The sequence below is a fragment of the Alligator mississippiensis genome, chromosome 6 (genome assembly GCF_030867095.1).
Source record: "Alligator mississippiensis isolate rAllMis1 chromosome 6, rAllMis1, whole genome shotgun sequence".
In the NCBI taxonomy this organism is placed as follows: domain Eukaryota; kingdom Metazoa; phylum Chordata; order Crocodylia; family Alligatoridae; genus Alligator; species Alligator mississippiensis.
Window position 1 is genome coordinate 61,607,277 of NC_081829.1, and position 24,200 is coordinate 61,631,476.

At 43.0% G+C, this 24,200-nt stretch overlaps 1 long non-coding RNA gene across 1 annotated transcript; it reads right to left on the reverse strand.

The window, feature by feature from the left end:
- Positions 1 to 6,143: 6,143 nt before the first annotated feature.
- Positions 6,144 to 23,333, reverse strand: LOC109282405 (uncharacterized). Its single transcript, XR_002089371.2, has 4 exons — positions 22,811 to 23,333; positions 19,719 to 19,824; positions 16,177 to 16,227; positions 6,144 to 10,656 (listed from the first exon to the last, which is right to left on the reverse strand). It is a non-coding gene; the product is annotated as an uncharacterized LOC109282405 (long non-coding RNA).
- Between the last annotated feature and the right edge of the window lie 867 nt (positions 23,334 to 24,200).

Here is a 24,200-nt window from a genome sequence, read left to right on the forward strand (position 1 = left end):
ATCTATCTTCTCCATGCCCCTTTTCAAATGTGGAGCCCAAAACTGCACACAGTATTAAATGATGCCTAACTAGTGCTGAGTAAAGAGACATTTGTATCTTGCACCTAATGCTTCTATTGATGTAGCCCAAAACTGCATTTACCTTTTGTGCAGCTGCATCACACTGTATACTTATACTGCATCTGTTGATCCACCAACACTCCTAGGTCTTTTTCCCTAGTGCTGCCATCCACCCAGTTGTCATCCATTTTGTATGTGTGTTTTTTAATTATTCTTTCCAAGGTGTGTAATGTCTCACATCTTTCAGCACTGAACATGTGAGCCCTTGAGTACTCAAACAGCCATGGCACTCAGGACAGGTCTCAGAGGACTGGAAAAGGGACAATGTGGTCCCTATTTTCAAGAAAGGGAGGAAGGAGGATCTGGGTAGCTATACACCAATTACTCTCACCTCTATGCTTGACTAATTTGTTTCTTTTTATGACCAGGTCACAAAATTCTTAGATGTAGGAGTCAAGCTTGATGTCATTTATTTGAATTTTAAAAAGGCCTTCGATATGGTGTCTCATCCCATTCTCATAAATAAACTAAGCAGCTGTGATGGAGATGCTTACAAGGTCAGGTGGGTGGTGAATTGGCTTAAGAGATGCACCCAGAGAGTGGTGGTGGATGGGTTGTGTGAAGGAGTAAACATGGATGCAGCGAAACCCCCCTAGAGAATGCCGCTTCTGGAGCCATTACCATATTAGGATGGAAGCTCTGGGATCGGAAAGAGAAGCAGAGATGGGAGCTGCAGCGAGAAAGAGAGTGGTGCAAAAAGAGAAAAAGAGGGAGAAAGAGGATTCCCAGGGGGTAAAAAAAACTTGCCCAAAGACTTCTCACAGCATCGGAGGGAGCTGAGCTCCAAGGAAGAGGGGTGGATTCCTGAGGAGACAAACCACAGGACACGTCTGACCACCGACCTGCATAGTAAACAAAGAAGAGAAGAAAGTGTATTTTGACCCACTCTCTCAGGCTTGGAGATGGCGTTTGATTGTCCTCCAAGAGAATTTGAGGCTTCACTCGCACTCAGGATAAAAGGTAAACCTTCATAGCAACTGAAAAAAAGGGGAGTATACAGCGGAGTTGAAGATAAAAGCTTGCAACAAAGAGAAAACAGATGAACAAGATAGAAAGAGACTTTGTTTACTGATACTAAGTTCTGTTCTGCCAAATTGATAGTTGTTGCATTAGAACATTATATAGGTAGAGTTACAAAGTTGATATTACTGATAAGGTTAAAGAAAGAAAAGAAAAAGGATACAAAAGGCAGCTTCTGCCTAAAAGTTAAGAAAAATTGTATAGAGTGATAAAAGATAAAAATAAAGATAAGTGTTACTCTGAATCAGACTGTGAATATATATGTTTGTGAGTGTGTGTGGATATTTCAGAAGGCGAGCAAAGTATTTCCACATAATAGCAGAACCCTTAATAGAGGAATAAAAAAACAAAAAAAGCCCCCAACCCTCCCCGCCCAAACCAGCAAAAAAACCAAACTATATATAATAACCCTCCCAACTAGTGACATTATAAATTAGAACATATAATAATAACATCATCCAAGATGTGGCAGGAGGGAAAGTCAGGGTAGCTACAGTTTGTTGGGAGATCATAAGAGGGTATGAAGAGGCATCTTAAGCGCAACCACCACAGGTTGGTATTGACCTGGAAAGATGTGGGCAGTGGGGTCCCCCAAGGTTCAGTCCTTGAACCAGTGCTGTTCAATATCTTCATCAGTGACCTGGATGAAAGCGAGGAGAGCACTCTTTCCAAATTCACGGACGATACCAAATAATGGGGCAAAACAAACATACTAGTGGTCAGGGAATGGATTTGGACAGGTTGGGAGAGTGTGCAGAGCAGAATAGGATGCAGTTTAACAAAGATAAGTGCAAGGTACTGTAGCAGAAAGCCCCCTTTTCCTCTTGCCTGCATTTGCTCTCCCCTCTTTGGATATGTTTCTCTTTTTCTACCTTTTCTTCCTTCTTCTCTCTTTCACTCTAAGATAAGGAATTGTGTTTTAAAATTTGTATCTGTGCATTTGTATCTCCCCTTGTAGTTTGGTATTTTTATCTATTTGTGTGCCATGGCATTTGTAGCTTATATTTTATACTCCTCACCTTTCAACTTTCAACTGAATATGTTTAGTTTCATAAGTAAATTATACATTGTAAGAATGTTAACAAGGGCAGGAATCAAACTGCCCTTCCCTGTATCAGGCTGGCCTCTGAAAGAGTGAGTGAATCAGTGATTGAATGTGTAACACAGTAGCAGGCAGCAATTATCACCTGGAAGCTGCAGATCAACCAACAGAAGAACTCAATAGAAGACAATGTAACAACCGGGAAATCTCTAAACGTCACTGATCAAGGGCTAGAAGCCCTGGCCTGAGTTAATCAAAGCCAGAGACCAACTTTTGGGCTGAATATCTCCAGATCGACCACTCCCAGAGCCCTATTCTAAATTCATCAACGGACTCCCAAACCTGCACGTACATGCGGACGACCCCTGGGGCTGACAGATGCTGTCCAGTAGCCACCAAGGGGGGGGGGGGAAAGTCCCACGAGGGTCAATGACCCCTGGATTGGGCAAACCTGAAAACTGGGGAGTCACCAAAGTCTGCCAGGGACAGATAAAAGGCAGTGAAAAGTGACCCTCAGTGGCGCCCTCTTGATCTCCAACTCGACCAGACCTGTGCAGCCAGAAGGACCAGCCGGTGACCCCCTTCTGGAAGATAACAGCACACTGAAAGAAGCCTCAACGACAGACTCCAGCGCTTGTAGGATAGGTATACCTGACTCTGTAGCCTGCTACTGTGTGTGTGTGTATGTGTGTACATGTGTGCATGTGTGTGTGGGGACCAGCCCCAAGGTTTATGATTACAGTGTTTCAATCCACCTAATAAACTAGAATTTTAAGGATCCCGAGTTGGACATCTGTAGCCAACAGTACTGCACATAGGGAGAAGGCATCTCCAACATACTTACAGACTAGGATATGACTTTCTAAGCAGCACAGCAGTAGAAAGGGATCTCGGAGTCATAGTTGACTTCAAGATGAACATGAGTCATCAATGTGATGAAGTGATCAGTAAAGCTAACTGCACTCTATCATGCATTAGCAGGTGTATCATGAACAGGTCTAGGGAGATGATACTTCCCCTCTATTTGCCATTGGTTGGTAAGGCCACAGCTCAAATACTGTGTTACTTTTGGGTGCTGCACTTCAGGAGGCATGTGGAAAACCTTGAGGGCCCAGAGGAGGGTTACTCGGATGGTTAGAGGACTGCAGGTAAGGTCCTATGAGGAGAGATTGAGGGACCTGGATCTCTTCTGCCTCCACAAGAGAAAACTGAGAGGCATGGGTGATGCATGGGGGGGGGGGCACGTGCCCTCCCTGAGAGCATGGGTGCCCCACCAACAGTGAGTGCTCCAGCTGGTAGGGGAGCATGGAGAGCACTAGTGCCCCCCCACCCTGAAATAGGCTCCGCCAGTGACACGTTGGTGGCCAAAGTGCGGCTCAGAAGTGCAGCTCAGCTCAGGGACTGGTTGCTGCCCCCCCCTCCCCCCCCCCCCCCGCTCTGATCATCAGCTGGGCCTCCCCCACCCAGACTTGGGTTTTAATTTGATAAGTCTAGCCTTAAGAAAACTATTCTGTTACTTCACTTCTGAACAGTGATTTTGCTTCTGTTAAACTTACTACAATTTACTAAAAAATGTTTGTATAGGTTTCTGGGGAGGGAGGGAAGAGGAAACCCAGCATTTTCAGGATCACTCCTGAAATTATTACTTTGTTGTTACTGAGGTGTCACTGCACTGGTAGCTAGTAATTAAACTAGAAACCATCATTTCCTTTTTATTTTTCACTTTTAGAAAGATTGTCTTTTAAAGTCCCAGATGTTAAACTTGTCAAGAATGATAAAAGCACAGGTCAAAAATATATAGTAAATGCAATTATTGTACCTGCCTTATTAAATTTTTTAGCTATATAGTACATTGTTTGTTTATAAGGCTAAATATCATTATTTCAGTCAACTGCATTTTTATTACTTTCTCCCTTGGTAACAGCTTAATTTACCATTGGACCAAACTGTCTTTTCCATGTTCATTCAAGATAAAGTAATATCTATTGTGCAGAATACATTAAAGGATATTAATTCCCATGGAAAGTTGACACTCTTCTTACCTTTGTTTAAACCACAGTCTGAATATACCTGTTTATCTGACTTAAAAAGTCAAAGCTGCTAAGAGAATGTTGATGTCCAAAGAACATTTCAAAATATGCTAATATATTATTGATTAGTTTATTATATGTGATATTTTGGCCTGTGTTTTCTTTTTGACAACCTTTATTTCACCTAAGCAGCACTGCGGTCCTCTGTAAAATTCTATCCAATGATCAACCATAACATTTTAGCTTCCCTTGTGTGCATGTGTATATATTGAAAGTGACTGTCAGTTGTGGTATGATGTTATTTTTATTACATTTTATTCAAGTATATAAGTTGATGTTAACATGTAATATAAATGTTTGGTGAAGCCATTAGTAAGAGCAGACCACTGAGTCGACATGGAGTTAATTTCTCTTTTTTTTTAACAGGATGCAACATAGCAATTTGACATTAATGGTATGCCAAGTTAGTGTTTAGATTTAAGTGTTAGTTAAAACTAGTGTTTTGAAGAATAAAAACCAATATTTGCAACATATATAATCTCAAATACCACAATCCCCAACAAGGGCAAGGCTTTAAACAAAGCTACTGTCAGTTTGGCAGCAGCTGAAAGAATGTTAAAATTCTCTCTCTGAAACTCAAGAGTAGATTCTTCAGTGTTCAGTGCTGGATGGAGAGAAGGACAGCCACTGGCAGCCATTACAACATCCCCCATTCTAGTGCAGAAATTATCATCCACTCTTAAGACATGTATCCTAGTTTTGGAGTGCTATTTTTTGGGGAATGGGTCTTCATATGATATGAACAAATATGGTATTGCATTTTTCTAGAAGGAAGATCTCTCTTTAGATCTATAAAAAAATATGTTTTTAATAGATTTAGCGCTTCCATAGCAGGTCCATATAATGGTGAGTGGTCTGTTATCCCTAGTGTACATGTAGTAAGATGGCTGAGTCCCAAAGAGATCCAATTATTTCCCTTCTGTGGGTGCAGACCTAGATATGGTGCACACCTGTGGCTGCCAAGACACTAGGGCTGTGTGAAACAGCATTGTTCCACTTTGACTTGCGTTTCAATGTTTTGACAGCACAGTGTTTCATTTCAAGTTTTGTGTCATTTTGAAAGAAATATTCTGTTTCATTTAATCAAACTTCTTTTGCTGTTTGGATGCCGGGTTGATGTTTTACCCATAGGCTATTGTGCAGCCGGCGCCGGGAAGATCAGTGCTGCCACTGGCCCCAGCCAGCAGCACCAGCCTCCTGTCATCCAGCAGGCATATTGGGGCCTTACACCCCCAGGAGCAGCCCAGCACAGCCCCCACAGACCTCCCAGGGGTGCGGGGGAGCCCCTAATCTGTCTGCTGGATGACAGGAGGCTGGTGCTGCTGGCTGGGGCCAGCAGCAACACTGATCTTCCCAGCACTGTGTTCAGCCAGTAACACCAGCCTCCTGTCATTCAGCAGGCAGATAAGGGGCTTTCCTGCACAACCAGGAGGGCTGTAGGGGCTTTGCCAGACTGCTTCCAGGGGTGTGGGCCCCTAATACGCCTTCCTCGGAGCACGCACCCAGTGCTGGGAAGATCGGTGCTGCTGCTGGCCCCAGCCGGCAGCACCAGCCTCCTGTCATCCGGCAGGCAGATCAGGGGTTCACCCCCACCCCAGAATGACTGCAGGAGCTATGCCAGACTGCTCCCAGGGGTGCAGGCCTCTGGTCTGCCTCCTGGATCACAGGAGGCTGGTGCTGCCACCTGGGAGCCTGTACCCAGCACTGGAAAGATTGTGGGTCCCCACACAAACTGATTTTCCCCAGGCCCCACACCAGAGCTGATTAGAGGAGGGTGCAGGGCAAGGGGAAAATCAGCTCGTGTGGGGACCTGCCCCTGGCCCGGGATCAGGGTGGTGGTGGGTCCCCATACAAGCTGATTTTCCCCAGGCCCTGCACCAGAGCTGATCGCAGGGTGGTGGTGGGTTCCCACAGAAGCTGATTTGCCCTGGGCCCAGCATTTTCCTCCAATTGCCTCTGGAGCGGGGCCTGGGGAAAATCAGCTCCCAGTGGCTCACAGCCCCATGGAACTGAGTCCGGTGGGGGGAATCAGAGAGCAGCACCAGGGCTGTTGGTATGCAAGGGGTGCGCTCCCTGCTTGGCTGAGCCACATGGGGCTGTGCAGGTACTTGGAGTGCAGCTCTGACTTTCCCCTGCCTCCCACCACTGGGCTGCTTCAAGATTCAAAGTGTTTCAAAACTTTCAAAATGTTTTGACTTGCCTAGTTTCGTTTTGAGGCTGTTTCAAAGCTGTTTGTTTCCTTTTGATTTCGCTGTTTTGAGTTTGAAACTAGTCGAAACAGCGTCAAAATGACACAGATGGTGAAGCTTTGCACAGCCCTACAAGACAGATGTTATAGAGTAAAAGTTTATTTGGAAGAAGGGCATGTTCCATTTTAGCTTGCATTTTCTGTTAAGAAGGATACCTTTTTCGTCACTGCTGTCAACCATGGTTTTGGAAATCTGAGAAGCTTCCTATAAACTCACTTCGTATAATACTACTGTATTCTCCTAGTCAGTAATCTATAGAAAATCTAGTTAAGTTATTGGATTTAGTTCTGCTATGCCAGCAAGCAACTATGTTCTGTAATAAAATAAAATTGTGTTTCTGCTACACAGTATACTATTATTGATCTGCCATCTCTCTTTAAGAGGATATTAAGCGTTTGTTTAAAATGGTAAAAGTGATCAATTAATCTGTGTATATGATATAAAAATATTATATTAAATCAGGAAATTCACAATTAGCTGATGGCTCAGGCCTGTGAGTCCTCTTGGAGGCTCCTTGAAGGACCAGTCATTTTTTTAAAGCACAGTGAGATTTGAAACTAAATACTTGGCATCTACACAAAACTAAAGCTAACTTTACTACATATTTGAACATAGTGCTTTTCTAATTGGATAACCATTCCTTTTCTTCCCTTTATACAGTCCTCAAAAATGGTGAAAGGAATGTGTGATGCCCAAGTATTTAAACTGAGCAAATAGTTAATATTTAAGGGGACTTTTCTAAATGTCATTTCATGTTATAGGCTAAATTGAGGATGCAGCTTGCAGAGTCAAATGGGGAAAGATCAGTGTTTATGGCTCCAGCTACTGGTGAGAGCAACAAGCAATAAAAGGAGGCAGAGAACTGGCATGGATCAACTATACACAAAATCCTTAGAAAGGCCTTTAAGATTCATGGGATTCCCTAGGAAGGCTCTTGTTTTGTTTCCCTTACACATTTGAAAGGCTCAGGTTATGAATTGCCCTCTCTATGACAATGTAAACCCATTCCCACCCCTATGGTTTAATACACAAGGGTAATCCTGTGATAGTAATCTATGCCGAAAATAAGGATGGGATGAACTGAGGAATCTATCGAACTGTTCATTAATCTCAATTTTGGCTGCTATCATAGTTAATTTATGCTAGGAGGAACAACAAATGGTTTCTTCTGAGAGTGATGGACCTAAGTAAATTCTGCTTTTATTTTAGTCAGTACACATTAAGGAGACTGCAAAAGACAATAAAACTCAAAAAAGCCTATAGTTTTAGGCTTGAATAACTGGAAACCCAAATTGTTCTAATTTTCAATTACTTATTTGTGTTTATAAATTTATCAAGGGAAAGAAGAGTGCACGTTGAACAAACCTGGTAAAACATAGGACTTACAGTCAGAAATCTGTGTTAAATGATAGTGTTATAGAATTGTAGAATACCAGCCTAAAGCTGATCTTTTCTATCCTGTTCTGTTTCAATTATGAATTTTAGTAGATGCAAGTGACGATTTCTCCAGGACTTCGAGTTTTTTTTTTATTTGAATTTCAAAAGAATGGCAGCTGGGCTCCTCTGTATCTTATCTCAGCCGCATATATCCTTTTCTCTAGAAAACTGTGGCTTCCTGTGTTCGATCCATGGTACCTTTCTGTTTCAAGTCTGTTTGTACTATGAAAATAACTTGTGCTAGCAAGAGGTGTCGATTACATGTTCTGTTGTATCTCTACTGAATAATGTTTAGCTTCAAGCAAAGACAAGGAGACACTGCATTCTGCACTGTTTGCAGGCAGGTTTTAAATCACCATCTCCCACTCTAAAATTATTGTAGCTGTCTGGTTCTGTCAAGGAAATCTTAGATTTTTTTATACTAATATTAAGTGAAAACAGAAGTCTTGATTTTTCTCTAGATGAATATGGGATGGCTGCGATCCTTTTGCTGTGTAGAGAGGGATATAGTTCTCAGTCCTTGACTCTCCATTTAAATTGCGTAGTGCTTTTCCTTCTCTTGTAGTGTGTTAATGGCCCAGAATAATGAAGAGCCAAGAGTGAGAGATACACTAATGCAATACAAACTTCAAGGTAGTAATTCCATCCAGGAAGAGCACACACCAACTGCTGAAACTTCCTTAGCCTGACAAAGGGTTTTTGAACTCGAAAACTTGCTTAATAACTATTCTCCAACTATTTGGGTTGGTCTAATAAAAGATATCAAATTTACCCAAGGAACCTTGTCTGCCTAAGGTAGTAATTAAACATAGGTTCACAAAACTTTTTAGTGAGAAAAGAGACAGAAGATTTCCTTATGTAGAAGTCTAGTTTGAAATCACTTTCCCAGATTAAAAGGGTAAAGTTCATCACATCATAGCTCTTGGCTGAGAAGTAGCAAATGGTGATATGGTCATGCATGTATTCTTTGAGCACTGTCTGGTAGAAGGGACACCAGAGAAATGTGGTTCTATCAAAATTGAAAATAGTTAGTGCTAAACAGGTGACAAGCAACTTCCTCAGCCTATGCCTATAAACCATTATGTTCTTTGCAGCAATTCATATTAGCCAGGCAGAAAAAAGGCCCAGGAGAGTTACTTTGGTAGAAGGATCACTAAATGAAAATTCTATGAGAGTTGTTATAACGCATGTCAAAAATTAATGAATATTTAGCTTTTTTACTAAAAAAAAACTACACAGGACGCATCTACACAAGACACTAACTATACAGTTGTTACTGTGCAGTCATTTACTACTTGTTTACACTTTAAATAAATACTAAATAACTGTGCAGTAACCCGAGTTACTATGCAGTAGCACCAATTAACTTCTTTTTTGTGATGCTACTCTGCAGTAGTGTTGCGTCATGGTCTTTGCCATACAATGCTAATGTGCAGTAGTAATGGACTACTGCACAGTCAGCATCTCATGTAGATGTGACCAGGCTGTCCAAAATCAACTAATTCACCCATACCCTTGTGTGAAGCAGGTGGGTATTTTCTTAGTGTGTAGTTGAGGCACAGAGTAGTCGTTTCAAGTTCGTTTTATAACTGAGTTTGGAATTTGGAACTTCCAGATTTTAGTTCTGTAGTCATCCCTCTATTAAGCTTTCTCAGACTAAAAAGCCTAGAAGTACAGGCCAAGGGAATAGAAAAGTTTGTAGATGATAGAAAAGACTCTGGGGAAAGTGATGACACAGGTATACCATGTTGCACATATTAAGAGCAAGACTCTGACTATTGCATGCAATAGTAAAGCTTGTATGATGGTCTCCATTAACATCCTGGATTTAAATTAATCTTAATTTGCAGAAGCTTTCTAGATTATTTTCTGTACAGATGCACTTTTTCTTAAGATAAAGTATTTCAGTATAACCGGAGGAAATATTTCTTTTCTAAAGGAGAAAGTATTTTAATAGATGGAGTTTCACATAAAAAGATAAAATTGGACATGGAAGACTCAAATGGATAACCAATTGTATAGTGTTCAAAACATTCAGTATGGAGGGAGACAAAGTATTTAATATGATTTTCACTTTGAGGTACTGTACTAAACAGTAGCTGCTTTTCAATTTGATTGCTTTTTAGACGTGTTGTAGGACTCTTGCAAGTAAATTATTTTGAAAAAGTATGTATCCTGTAAAAAGCGTAATTTTTTCTGAAGGATTGGTGGGAATTAAAATTTGGGGGGCTTTATATGTTTTGTAAATGTATTTATTTATGTATCTCTTAAGTTTCAGAAACAAGTGGGAGAGAATGTATCAAAAATCAAGTATTAAAAATACGTTTACTCCATTTCTAGTATCCAAGCTTTAGTGATTGTTTCCACCATTAGTTTAGCCTCAGTGCAGACTCATGAAGTGAAGACAAATATGCTCAAAGAAAAATGGAAAGCGAGTTGTTCCACTATAGTATCTGCCTAGTAGAACATTTTGTTAATCTTCAGTGTAAATAACTGCTGTACCTATGCGTCAGGCAGACAATGTAAGCTGTTGCTTATATAAGATGTCTTTGTGAATCAGTCAGTCTCCATGGTGTTATCCTGCCCCTTTTGACAGGCAGATACTTGTGTTTCTTAAATTTTTTAAGGCTTGATTCTTCCCTCATTCTTCCCACATGAATTCCATTGGCACCAATGAAGTTACTGCTTATTGATACTCCTGTAAATGAGATTTACAGCACAGAATTTTGAATCTCTGATCTTCTGAATGTATATGATGCTGCTTGATAAGAGATGAGACATGTATATGTGTTCGTAGCTTTCATGCATTCGCTTGAATTTTTATTTTTCATTTAATTAGAGTCATCAAAAAAACATTAAGCTAGGAATGAAAAGGATCAAACATTACCCATGTCATTTGACACTTCAAGAATCAATGGCTTCCAGTTACTAGAGATGAATACATGATGACCTCCAAAACTGATTTGGAAATACTGGAATAAAACTTTTAACAAAGTCACCATCTTACTTTCCCAATTCTTTTTCTTTCCATTGGTATACTGATTGTAGCAAAGTGCTGACAGTGCTGTTTCTTATTTGAGTATCTGACAATATTTGTAGAAATACAAAGTTTCCTAAGGTGGGGGTTAATGAACAGGGTAAAGGAAAAAGTCTGGAAGAATCAGTACTCTGTCTAACTGTAAAGCATCCACTTGTATATTCTCATTCATCTTGAGATTTATCACCTTTAAACATCTTTTCTGTTCTGTATTAGAGTTATTTTTATTTACATGCCCTGGATCTTGATGGTGGGTCCGATCCTCATTTACACTGCCCCTTAATTATTGGACTCTGTACAAACCCCATAGGACTCCACATGCTGTAAATATGGTGCACCTGCTCTAATGTTTTTGTGTTGCAAAGATTCTAGCATTAGATTTTTTTTTTTCCCCAAGGAGACTTGATTAATCTATCAAAACTTATGAGACTGAAAGAAAGTCTGTATGTCATAAATTATAATGCATGTCTCTAATCCCCAGACAGTTTATGACTCATTCCTTAGAATTTGCTAGTTTGCATGGTATTTGTTCACTTTGTGTTAACAGCATCCTTTCATATCTTGCACATTATTTTTTTTCTTCCCTTGCATACTTCACTAAGTTGACTCTCACAGTTGTCACTGATATGACATCTCTGCTTTCTAACTGGCATTTCACAAACCCCTAATAAACTCCCTGAATGCATCTGTCAAAGCAACATTCTTTGGACAATGACTTACTGCTCAAATTGTTACTAAATTAGCTCCTTTGTGCATTACCTCCTTCTTGCTATATCTCTTCTCTTTTCCCCCATGGCTTAATCAAAATCATTAGAGGGTAGTAAGGCTAGCAGTTATTTTTCAGTGAGACTAGTTGACTTGAAAAAATTGCCTTTCTTTGCAATGTGGTATTAAAGACTCCCTTTCTAGTGAGACTTGTTAAGCTTGCTTCACACCATGGACAGTCAAGTACAAGTTACCATGACCTCATCACTTTCTCTCCTGCCTGCCTTCCCTAGCAGTCAAGGTTCTTTGGGTAGATGTAATATCTTTTATTAGACCAACTGAGTAGTTGGAACAAAGTTCTTTGCAAGGTTTTGGGTACAAGCATCCTTCTTCAGGCATAGAGAGACTCTCTTATTTTTCTGAGATCTCCAGAGGAATGAAAGAAGCTAAAAGTGTAACAGGAGGTCAGTCAGAATGCAAATAGGTGGAAATTAGGAAAACAGTGGGTAGAGAAAGTGGGGGGAGGGAAGGTGGGGAAATGGGTGAAGGAGTACTAAAGGTAAGCAAGGGAGACTCAAAGTAAAAAGCTGGAAATTAGGAAAACAAAAGGGTAGTGAGGGAGGGGATGGGAGGAAGTGGAGCGTGGAATGTAAATGCTAAGTTCAGGAAGGTACCTGGTGAATCAGATGTCAGGCAGGTTGTAAAGTGTCATAAATCCAATGTCTATATTGAATCCATGATTTTTTGTATCCAGTAGATTTATGAAGTGAAGTTTTTAGGCTCATCTACGAAAGGTGATTTGTAAATTCCCTTTGAGGATTAGAACTGAGAGGTCAGAGAGGGAGTGATTGCCTTGTGTAAAGTGTGCACCCACAGATAATTGGATATTTTTGTCTTTGGATTTTTGGTGTGTTTTCATTCTGGTATGCAGTTGTTGTTTGGTTTCTCCTGAATATTTTCCATCGGGGCATTTAGTGCACTGGGTGAGATATAATACATTTCTGGAGGTGCAGCCGCAAGATCCAAGAATGGCATAGGCAGTGAGAACTTTTTTGGGGGGGGAGGGGCTGAGCATGCATGTGCATGCCCCCCCCCCCCCACCCCACAGGAAAATCTGCAGGGGAAAGGGCAGAGGGAGGGGGTAGGGCCATGGTGGGAAGTGGGGCTGGGGCTGTACTGAGCTGTTCCCAGTGGGGGAGGGGAGTGGTGGGTTGTGCATGGGCCGGGGTGGGTCATGGGGAAATCGGAGTCTGGTGTCTTCTTCAGGGGTGTGGGCAGGTGGTTCCCACTAATGCGTGCACCATGGGTGAGCCGGGGGGAAGGGAAGGTATGTTCCCCTCCAGCCTCCCTGACACTGCACTCCTGGATGAGACACTGGGCTCTGATTGTCCCATGACCTGGTCCAGCTGGGGTCCCATTCACAGTGAATGGGCCCTGGCTGGGCCGGCTTGTGGAACAAACAGAGCCCAGCAGCTCTTCCAGAGGCACAGCACTAGGGAGCCAAGGATGGGTACATGGATCCCTGAGCTTTGCATGGGGCAAGGGCAGACTGCAGCTGTGGGCTGGGTTCAGCCTCTGCTCCCTGCCTCTGTGCCTCACTGCTGCTGCTTTGAAAGTGATGTGGCATAGCACCATGTGCCAGACACACATGGCACAATACCATGCTGCTTCAAAGCAGCAGCAGTGAGGCATGGAGGCAGGGAGTAGGGGCTGAGCATAGCTTACAGCTGTAGCCCACCCTTGTACTGTGCAAAGATTGGTGGGCTATGTGCCTCCCATTGGCTCCCCAGTGCTTCACCTCTGGAGGAACTGCTGAGCTCCAACTGTCCCATGACCTGGCCCAGCCAGGGCCCTGGCTGGGCTGGGTCATGGGACAATCTCCACAGTGAAGGAGGTAGTGGGGGACAGTCTCAGGAAAAAAAGAAACTAGATTGAAATAAACTTACATGCCTTGTGGGCTGTCTGTGATCCTAGCTATGCAGGGTATCTCAGTGTGTGTTCCTCCCCTGCCCCTTCCACCCTGCTACAGCAGCCTGAGGCTGGGCTGCCCTGGGGCCATACGTGCTGCCTGTGTTTTGGGGGGCTGAGCCCTATTAGCCCCCCCCCTTCTACCGCCTATGAGGAATGATGGTGGTTTTGTTGTGGGGTGTGGTTATTGTGGGAGTGGTGGAGATGTATTAGCAGGTTTTGCATTTCTTGTCCTGGCATGGCCTGGATTCATTTGATGTGGTCTGGGTCATGGTGATTTTGCTTCTGGTGATTAGGTTAGACAGGTTTGGTGTTTGTTTAAAAGCTAGAATGGGTGGTTCTGAAAATATCTCTTTAAGAACTGTGTCTTCTTCTAGTATGGGTTACAATTGTTTGAGGATTTTCCATGTAGGTTCCAGGAAGGGATGGTATGTCATAACTAATGGTGTGTGAGTCATAAGGATTTTCTTTTTGTACTGCAGCAAATCTTTGCGTGGTATCCGGGTGGCTCTTTCAAAAGTACAATCTCTCTGTCTTGAGGAGTGCCCTTGGTGGGTGAAGGCTGTTTTGAGACTTGTAAAGTGGTGATCATGGGTATGTAAATTCAGTGGTATCAGAGAGCTTGGCTGTAAATTACAGCTTTCTTGGTGTGTTTAGGGTGATTGCTTGTTCTGTGTAGATATGTATGTTGGTCCATGGGTTTCTTGTATATGGTGGTTTGTATTGTACCATTTTGGATATTGATCATGGTGTCCAAAAAGGAAATGTTGGTGTTGGAGTAGTCAAGAGAGAGTCTGATGGAGGGGTGATGATTGATTTCCACCAAAAAATCAACAATCAGAGACTGCAGGGTTTTGGTCCAAATGAAGATGTCATCTATGTATCTCAGGTATAGCACGGGTTGGTGGTGTAGTACTTGAGAAATTCTTCTTCTAGGTGGGCCATAAAATGTTGGCATAATGTTGGGCCATTTTGGTGCTCATAGCTATGCTTGTTCTCTGGAGGAAGTATTGGTTGTTGAAACTGAAGTTGCATGTGAGGATGAAGTATATGAGTTTAGTGATATCCTGAGGTCTGTACTAGCAGTGACTCTTCATTTCAGAAAGAAAGTTTTTGTTGACATTAAGGAACCTTGAAGCCTGCTTTTACAGAGACTCAGTTTTATGCTAAAGATACTGTAGGCAATATTTATTCACCGACATGAGGGTCTGTTACTAAATGCATGGAAAAAATTAATCACCAGAATACTTTTTTGTCTTGTCACTGTTGTCTTGTCACTGTTGAACACCTTACTTGAGGAAGGCAGGGTAGAGTTGTGGCCTACAGACTAACTCAGAGTTGTCCAACTGGCAGACCATGGGCTGCACATGGCCCATAATGGGTTAATGTGCAGGCCCTAGGTCCTTATTCCTGGTGTTGCACTAACTTCAATAGTACCATCCTTCCCCTGGCTGCCAGAGGGGGCAGGGAAGTATGGCAGCATGGAGAACTGATGGTAGGTTCAGGACTGCCTTGGAATGAGACAGGGTCAGAGCTGTGTCCAGGACTGGTGATAGCTGTGTAATGCAGCAGTGGGGAAGAATGCCTGTTAGGGTTTGTTGGTGGGGGGAACTGTCCATGAGTTGTGTGCCTGGTGTGGTCCATGTAATCCTCACCAGTATGAGGCCCCTGCTGGTGTCACACTTGGGGACTTAAAAAATGGACTAACTGAATCTATGATACCTGGTGAAATGAAATTTAGCCCATGAAAACTTACACATCTTTGATTTAGTTGGTATATAAGGTGCAACTGTATCCTGCCTTCTTCCTGACTTCAGACTAACACAACTAACTACCTCTCTCACCCTACTTGCAGTGAAAGAATTCCTATATATTTTGTCCTTCAGATCTTAAAAGCTATATGTATACAGCTTTCCTGTAGTTATGTTAGCTCATAGTAATACCTCTATGCTTTTATAAATGTCTAAAATATTCTTGCTAACCAATCTCTAAGTTATTTTTCTAAAGTGTGTCCAAGGCTTTCAAAATCCTATAATTTGTAATGATAATCCAAGAAATTCAATATATATTGTATTTAACCAAATCTAAGAATACTTTGAATTTAAAGATGACCTCCACCAATAATTAGATTATATCTGTGAAACATTACAAATAGTTATAACATTATAATTGTAACAGGGTGCTACTAAATCCATTGAAGAAATGGCAAGGGAGACCTGTGCCAAGAGTAAAGAAGTGCTGGCCACTTGATGACATAATCAAATGGCATTTTTGCTTTGTGAGTCAATACACCTGTGAAGAATTAGGAATCTGACCCATGGCAGGTGATTACCTGTGAGCATAAAAATGGAGCTCCATGAGGTAACAACCCCTGGAAGGGGAGCCGTGAAAAAAGTGAGAGACTTGGTATTAGAAATGGGAGTCTCCCTGTGTGGAGGTACAGGCTTAGAGCAAACTCCATCATAGCAGGCAAAGAGGCTGCAGTGAAAGCACTGATTGCATACTTACCCATCTGGTTAGCTGGGACGATGCTGAATCGGTGAGCAGGGAGCAGCAACGCTGTAGAAAGAAAGAGAAAAGAGGCACATAAACAGGTGGGTCTGGCCGATCTAAAGACTGGTTAACTACATATGCTGCAAAGAGAGTGGCAGCTAGCCAAAGGCATGGCAGGATAGAGCCCAAACGGGGCAGGGAGCTCACTAGCAATGCCCATAACAATAATTATTAGAGGGTTTTCTTAAATTCTACCCCCAACTACTACTATGGCAGGGGTAAACCCTGCACCTTGCCTCCCTACCATTTATTCCCACCTGCACTCCCTGGTGCCTGCCCCCACCCCCTGCCACCATTTGCTCCCTGCTTGCTCCAGCCACAGTCTAGGCCAGTCTAGGTCCAGCCTCAGCTTAGCAGCACAATGATGGCAGCAGCAGGAACTCTGGCCCGGTCCCAACCCTGGGCCCACAATGAGGCTGCAGCCAGATCTGTAGCAGCTCCCTTTTTCCTGTGCAGTGTCCCCTTCACTCCCCCTGGGCTGCATGCCTCTCACTCTCCCTTATAACCCGCTCCCCAACACAACAAAGTCTCCTCCATGCTCCCTCTACTAAATGCCTCTTCTCCCATTGCATGAGCCACCGTGAACCATCCTGAGGCAGCAGTTCTGGCTTCAGCCTTGAGTCCTATTTGGGCTTGGAGCCAGAGCCACCTGCTTCAGGCCAGTACTCAAATCCAAAACAAGACTTCCCCCTCTACCCCATGTTGAATATGGAAAAAAAACCTCATCTTGGATTTGAGGAAATATGATAAATTGATCTTTTAAAACCAATTAGGGAGGGGGCACTTGGGGTGCTTAGACAGTAACACATAAGTATATTACAAATCAATAGTATCTCTTTAACAAAACATTTCACTGTCTTCTCTCTCTTGGATACCATTTACTGTCCCATTTTAATTACCAAGTACAGTCACTTCATTAGAAAAAAAAAAAAAAGAGAGTTCGAAAGTGATTTTACATATGGCTCTCTGGCATATTTAAAGGATATAAATTTAGCACCAAAAAAGCTTTTATATTTTATGACCATCGTGCTTCTTTTTTATTTAAAAAAACAAAAAACTTACACTCCTGGCTCAAATTAGCTCTAACGTTCTCAGCTCTAAAGCTTTTTCATTTGTGGATAGAATCAAGCATTGTCAGAGACTTGAATTAGAAATAGCAATGTTCAAAGTCAAAAACAGCAATTAGAAACAACATTTCTAACAACATGGAGGATGGGAGTCACCTCCAAGGAGGATTATTCTGCACTGGTCCGGTCCTGCAGGGAGCATACCAGGAAGGCCAAGGCTGCAACTGAACTCCAAGTAGGTTTGAGCAAAAAGGACAATAAAAAGTCCTTTTTCAGATATGTGGGGAGCCAGAGGAAAAACAGGGGCAACATTGGACCCCTGCTGAACCAGATGGGGCAACTGACAACTGACGCCCAGGAAAAAGCCAACCTATTAAATAGGTACTTTGTGTCGGTCTTTCATCAGTCCCATGGGACGCCCATGCCCGCTACGGGACAGGGAAGTCCGGGTGAGGGTGATCCCCTGCTCTCCATTAATGCTGACTTTCTGAAGGAACATCTTGAGAAGCTGGATACCTTCAAGTCAGCCAGCCCTGACAATCTTCACCCCAGGGTACTCAAGGAGCTGGCGAGCATCATAACCCAGCCTCTAGCACGGATCTTTGAAAACTCTTGGCGCTCTGGTGTAGTGCCTGAAGACTGGAAGAAGGCCAATGTGGTGCCTATCTTCAAGAAAGGGAGGAAAGTGGATCCAGCTAACTATAGGCCCATTAGCCTGACTTCTATCCCAGGGAAGATCTTAGAAATTTTATTAAAGAGGCCATCCTTAATGGACTGGCTGACGCCAACATCTTAAGGGATAGCCAGCATGAGTTTGTTGCGGGTAGGTCTTGCTTGACCAATCTCATTTCCTTCTACGACCAGGTGACCTATCACCTGGACAAGGGAGAAGAGATTGATGTCATATATCTTGACTTCAAAAAAGCCTTCAATCTGGTTTCCCATGATCACCTCTTGGAGAAACTGGCCAATTGTCACCTTGGGTCCTCCACGATCCACTGGCTGGAAAATTGGCTCCATGGTCGGACCCAGAGGGTAGTAATTGATGGAAGTCACTCATCATGGTGTCCTGTGGCCAGTGGGGTCCCCCAGGGATCTGTCCTTGGACCCATACTGTTCAACATCTTCGTTAATGATGTGGACACTGGAGTCAGAAGCGGACTGGCCAAGTTCGCTGATGACACCAAACTTTGGGGCAAAGCATCCACACCAGAAGACAGGCAGGTGATCCAGGCTGATCGGGACAGGCTCAGCAAGTGGGCGGACAAGAATCTGATGGTGTTCAACGCCGATAAATGCAAGGTTCTCCACCTTGGGAAAAAAACCCTGCAGCATCCTTATAGGCTCGGCAGTGCTATGTTGGCTAACACTATGGAAGAAAGAGACTTGGGGGTCATCATTGACCACAAGATGAACATGAGCCTGCAGTGCAATGCTGCAGCTAGTAAAGTGACCAAAACACTGGTTTGCATCCATAGATGCTTCTCAAGCAAATCCTGGGACGTCATTCTCCCCTTGTACTTGGCCTTAGTGAGGCTGCAGCTGGAGTACTGCATCCAGTTTTGGGCTCCACAATTCAAAAAGGATGTGGAGAAGCTTGAGAGAGTCCAGAGAAGAGCCACACGCATGATCAGAGGTCAGGGAAGCAGACCCTACGATGACAGGCTGAGAGCCCTGGGGCTCTTTAGCCTGGAAAAGCGTAGGTTCAGGGGTGATCTGATGGCCACCTATAAGTTTATCAGGGGTGACCACCAGTATCTGGGGGAACGTTTGTTCACCAGAGCGCCCCAAGGGATGACAACTAGGTCAAATGGTCATAAACTACTACAAGACCATTTCAGGCTGGACATAAGGAAGAATTTCTTTACTGTCCGAGCCCCCAAGGTCTGGAACAGCCTGCCACCGGAGGTGGTTCAAGCGCCTACATTGAATACCTTCAAGAGCAAACTGGATGCTCATCTTGCTGGGATCCTATGACCCCAGCTGACTTTCTGCCCTTTGGGCGGGGGGCTGGACTCGATGATCTTCCGAGGTCCCTTCCAGCCCTAATGTCTATGAAATGTATGAAATTTCATTTTGTCATAATATGGCCATGGATGGCAAAAATAAAAAGTTTGATTTGTCCAGTGCAGCAAGAGCTAAGTACACGTTTGAAAGCCATGTTATATAGTGTATAGCTGTTTTCTGAAATAAATTAATGTTCTTTTGGCAATAAGCAGAAGTTGGGGCTAGGAGTTAGAGGTATTTGTTCCTAGCCTACATTGTTGTACATGTATTGACTTGCAAACTACTTCAATTTTAAATCTTCCTGGCATATACAGTATACCATTCAAAAGAATAAAATAATAGAGAACTGAATTTTGTTTACCAATGTTTATCTAGTAACTTATCTTTTGCTGATTTTTTTTATTATCATCTTTAAAGTTATACCTCTAAGAGAGCATGTCCATATCGAATAGTCCTGTAATCTTCAATAATATCTGGCATGTCCTTTTTCACTGTGCCTTTGGTTTCTCAGTAAGTAGAACAAGCCTGGCTGTAAAATAAAACTTCCTTCCATTGATTAAGTCTGCATACTCCTTTAACAATATGCATATGTTTATGAATGACTTGAAGATTAGCAGAACTAACACACTGTTTAACTTAATACAGAAGTATCCAAAACAAAAACAGGCAAACAACAATATAATAAACGTCTATCCTGGAGTGCATATAGTTTTACACATTTCTCCCTCCATTGACAGGCAGCGGTGCCTGTCCGACTACCTGCCTAGTGCGCTGTGCTGCTCCACACTGCTCCACCTCCCCACTGATTTGCACCCTGTGCCCCTGCATTTCTGGGATGCTCATTTTAATTCTCACCAGCTGCCTGGGATTGGCCTCCAAAATCTGGGACTGTGGACATGCCTACACATGTCACTATGGTGACATTGTTACTGTGCCCTGATTTAATACTTCCTTTAGGAAGTCCTTTATAGAAGCTACTTTGTTGGGGTGTGCAAAGTAGGCCCTGTTCGATTTGGATTCAGTCTGAATCAGGGACAGTGATTTGATTAATTGATTTGGATCACTGTCCCTGATTCGATTCAGCCAATTCCAAATCTGAAGATTTGATGCCAATTCAGAGAATCAGTGATTCGGACACAGACACAGCTTTAAAAGTTTTTTTCTACATACCTCAAGGTAGCAGGCATGGCTTGTGAATGCTGCGATGCTGGGGTGGATGGAGGATCCCACAGGAGTGTGTGGGGGCCCTCCACATGCTCAGCAGCAAACCTGGAAGTGGACCAGAAGTACCCCTTCCATGCCTCCCCAGCTCAGTAATCAGCCACAGGGGGACCCCGGGTGCCCCCCACAGACACAGGAGGCACCAGTCACCGAGCCAGGAATCATGTGGGGGTGGGGGCCACCACATACTCCCTGGTGGACCCAGAAGTGGATTGGAAATGCTTCTGGTCCACTTCTGGGTCTGCTGCCAAGTGCTCTGGGGAGCCCCCTGTACTTCTGTGGGATGCTCCATGATCCCCAGAATTACAGCACTCACAAGCCCCTGCTACCTAGAGGTATGTAAACAAAATGTTTAAAGCTGCCTCTATGTCTGAATCACTGAATCTTTCTGAATCTCTCTGAATTGATTAGGAGGGTTCTGATTTTATTGAGAGAGATTAAACGGTCCTCTGATTCAATTCGGATTTGGAGATTCAGCCACTGAATTGGCCCGGATCTCTGCTGAATTGAGTCATGGACCGAAGCTGCACACAGCCCTGCTACTTTGACATAGCAGTGTGCTATACCAGGGGAGTACATAGCTATGACAAAGTTACGTAGCTGCTGGTCACGTATAGATACCCACAGATGCTACATTGCCATAGCTCACTGCTACAGTGATGTAGTATTAAATGTAGATGTGCCCTGTGTCAGCTAAACCAGGACATATGGTCACTCTACTTAGGCATATGAATTTCATTGCCATAAGCTTTTGCAATGTAGCTGTTGGCTACAAAGGGCCATCTCATGGGATCATAATAAATTCTAGTTTATTGGATGGGATATAAAGTTACCAATACAATCATAAATGCAAACTTTGAGTTATGCATGTTACTGGTCACCTTAGCACACACACACACACACACACATATGCACTCACTTATTCAAACCCATGTAGTATAGTGTGTAGTGGCTGCTGTAGTGATTGTGAGCATTGGTGTCAGTAAATCTACCTATCCAAGGCCCTGGAGTCTGCTGTTGATGTTCAGCGTCCTTCAAGGTGATGTCTTCTCCATAAGGGGGTCGCCTGCTTGTCCTTCTGTCTCAGTAGGTCAGGTGCTGGATGAGAGGGCGCCACTGAGGGTCATACTCCACTGCCTTTTATTCCTTTCTGGCAGACTTGTGTGATCCCCCAGCATGATCTTGGCTACCCAATCTGGAGGTTGCTGTCCCACATGGGTCTTGAGTAGTACCTGACAGCTGTTAGTCATAGGGGTCTCTGCCTGTTGGTACCTGAAGTTTCAAGAGGCCACCCTTGACTTATTGACTTAATGGCTGTATTGTCATGGGTTACAGGAATAGTCCATAGGTGAGTGCTCAGTTCCAGGAATCAGTTCTTTAGATTGATTAGCCTAAAATGGAGTTCCTTTGGCTAGCCTATTGTCAACTGGTGATCATCATTAACTCACAATCACTCAACAGATTTTATCACTTTACAATTACAATTTCAATGCAGTTTTAACAATGGTCCAGGGTGTAACTTCATTCTATAGGAAGTACATTCCTTAAGAATTTAAAAGTATAACATATATAAAATACAAAATGCTATGGTAAAGATGAGACAGATGAAATATGAAAATGCCTTGTGAGAAATATATAAAAATGCAATGTGAGGTAGTGAGGATCAAAGGCTACTGGGAACAGTAAGTGAGTTAGGTTAGCACAGGATAAATTTATAGACTTTACAGTGGATATTTTAGTTCTTTTGTTTTATTTAGTGACACTGAGCTTAATTGATAGGTAGAGGTAGTTTCTAGGTTTCTCATACAAACACTTCAGCTTTCTGGCTTGCTCTGAGTCTTGCCACACTCATGCAATGAGTGCGCTAGGTCTTTGCCAATACTGAGAAGGAAAAGAAATGCCCAGAAGGAGGAGGAGATTGGGAAACTAGCAGAGAGGGTGGGGACTGGAGCTGAGAGAGAGAGAGAGAGAGAGAATGAGGCTGGAATTTAAGATAGGGACAAGACTGGGATTCAGTAAAACATGACCCAACTCGGGGTTGCAAATGACAGTGGTTTTATTGAACAAGGGAGATGGTGACACAATATCAAATTGGTTCCCTTGTGCACGCACACATGCACGCACACGCATGCACACACACACACACACACACACACACACACACACACACGTACTCTGGCAGCAGGGGTTAGAGAGGCAAGGTGCAGGGAATAAAGTCCACTGAAGTCCAGGAGGAGAGAGAGAGAGAGAGAGAGATTCTAAATTGTAGGAGGAGGTGTGCAGGTAATATCTACCTATCCAGGCTGGAAAGGGGTCCTTGTCCAGTAGGTGTTGTCCAGAGAGGGGTCGCCGGCAGGGCCTCTGGGATGGATAGGTGGTGTGGCATGGTGCTGGTCCAGATGGAGAGGGCGTCCCACTGGGTCTGTCTTCACTGCCCCTTTTTATAGGGGCAGACCTTGTGTGACGCTAGTGACAGGAGGCATGCCCAGGCAAATATCAGCCCTTGGCATACTGAGCATGTGTGCTCCATGCAGGAATGTGCAGTTTCTGGTGTATGTAATGGTGAGAGTTGCTGATTCTGCAGGGTCTTTTGTCTTTCAAATGCTGGTCTTGTCTCTGTTCCTGGGTGAGGTCTGTGGTTCCTGGGTCAATCAATGAGAGGTGATGGCCCAGTCATTACAGGCCATTCAGTAGAGGCCTGCTACCATTGTATTTCAATCATTCCCAATCACACTCATTCATCTGGGAACCAATTTACATGGGAGGAATACGTGACTCATACAGTTGCAACACGGGATGCCCAGGCAGAGGACAGAAGATGGAGGCTTGACATATAAAATGGAAACTTGACATTACTTTGGTTCACTTACAAACACAGGCCTAAACCATACAATATCCATATGAAACAATAAAAATCAATATGGAAACAATAGTACAATATACAACAGTAAAAATCAATACAAACCTAATAATAATACAATATAAAACAGTGGATTTCCAAAACCAAAAACTTGCCACCAAAATAAAAATGTTTAAAGCTTATCCTATGTCTGAGCTCACTTATACTTATCTATAGAGAATAGAGAGTTAGAAATGGTTGGGGAAGGGGAGGGAATGCATTTTAAAATAAAAAAAAGAAAAAGAAAAAAACTGGGGGTTTTGCTACAGTTCACTTCCAATTTATTACTTAGTCTGTGCATGAGTAATCCTCAGTCATGGAGGATATTCTTTTGTCCTATAGATGAAGACTGTTAGGGTAATGATATGGATTTTGGATGTTGGGGTAATGATCTAGATTCTGGGGAGTGCTGCGTGTGCAGCTGAATAAAAGTTTTTTTCTTGCATCTCAGCAAAAGCTGCTGGTCACAAGGCTGGATATATATTAAAAGCAACTAACTTGGCTAATGCTTAGGTAAGTAGATTTTTAATAAAAGGAAAGGGTGCAAAGTGCATGATGTGTTGAGTAAAAATAGAATAGCCCACCAGGTAGTGTCAGGAGACACTATTTGGCCTTAGAGATGGTGTTGAAGTCAACAAGAAAACCAGAAAGAACCAGCGAGAAACAGCAAGTGACCGAAAGAAGATGGGGGTCAAAGTCTTACGCATGCATTCTTAGCACACAGGTATGTAAGTAAATTAAATGCATAGGCAATACCATGCTAAGAAAGCAAACAGTAAACAGAG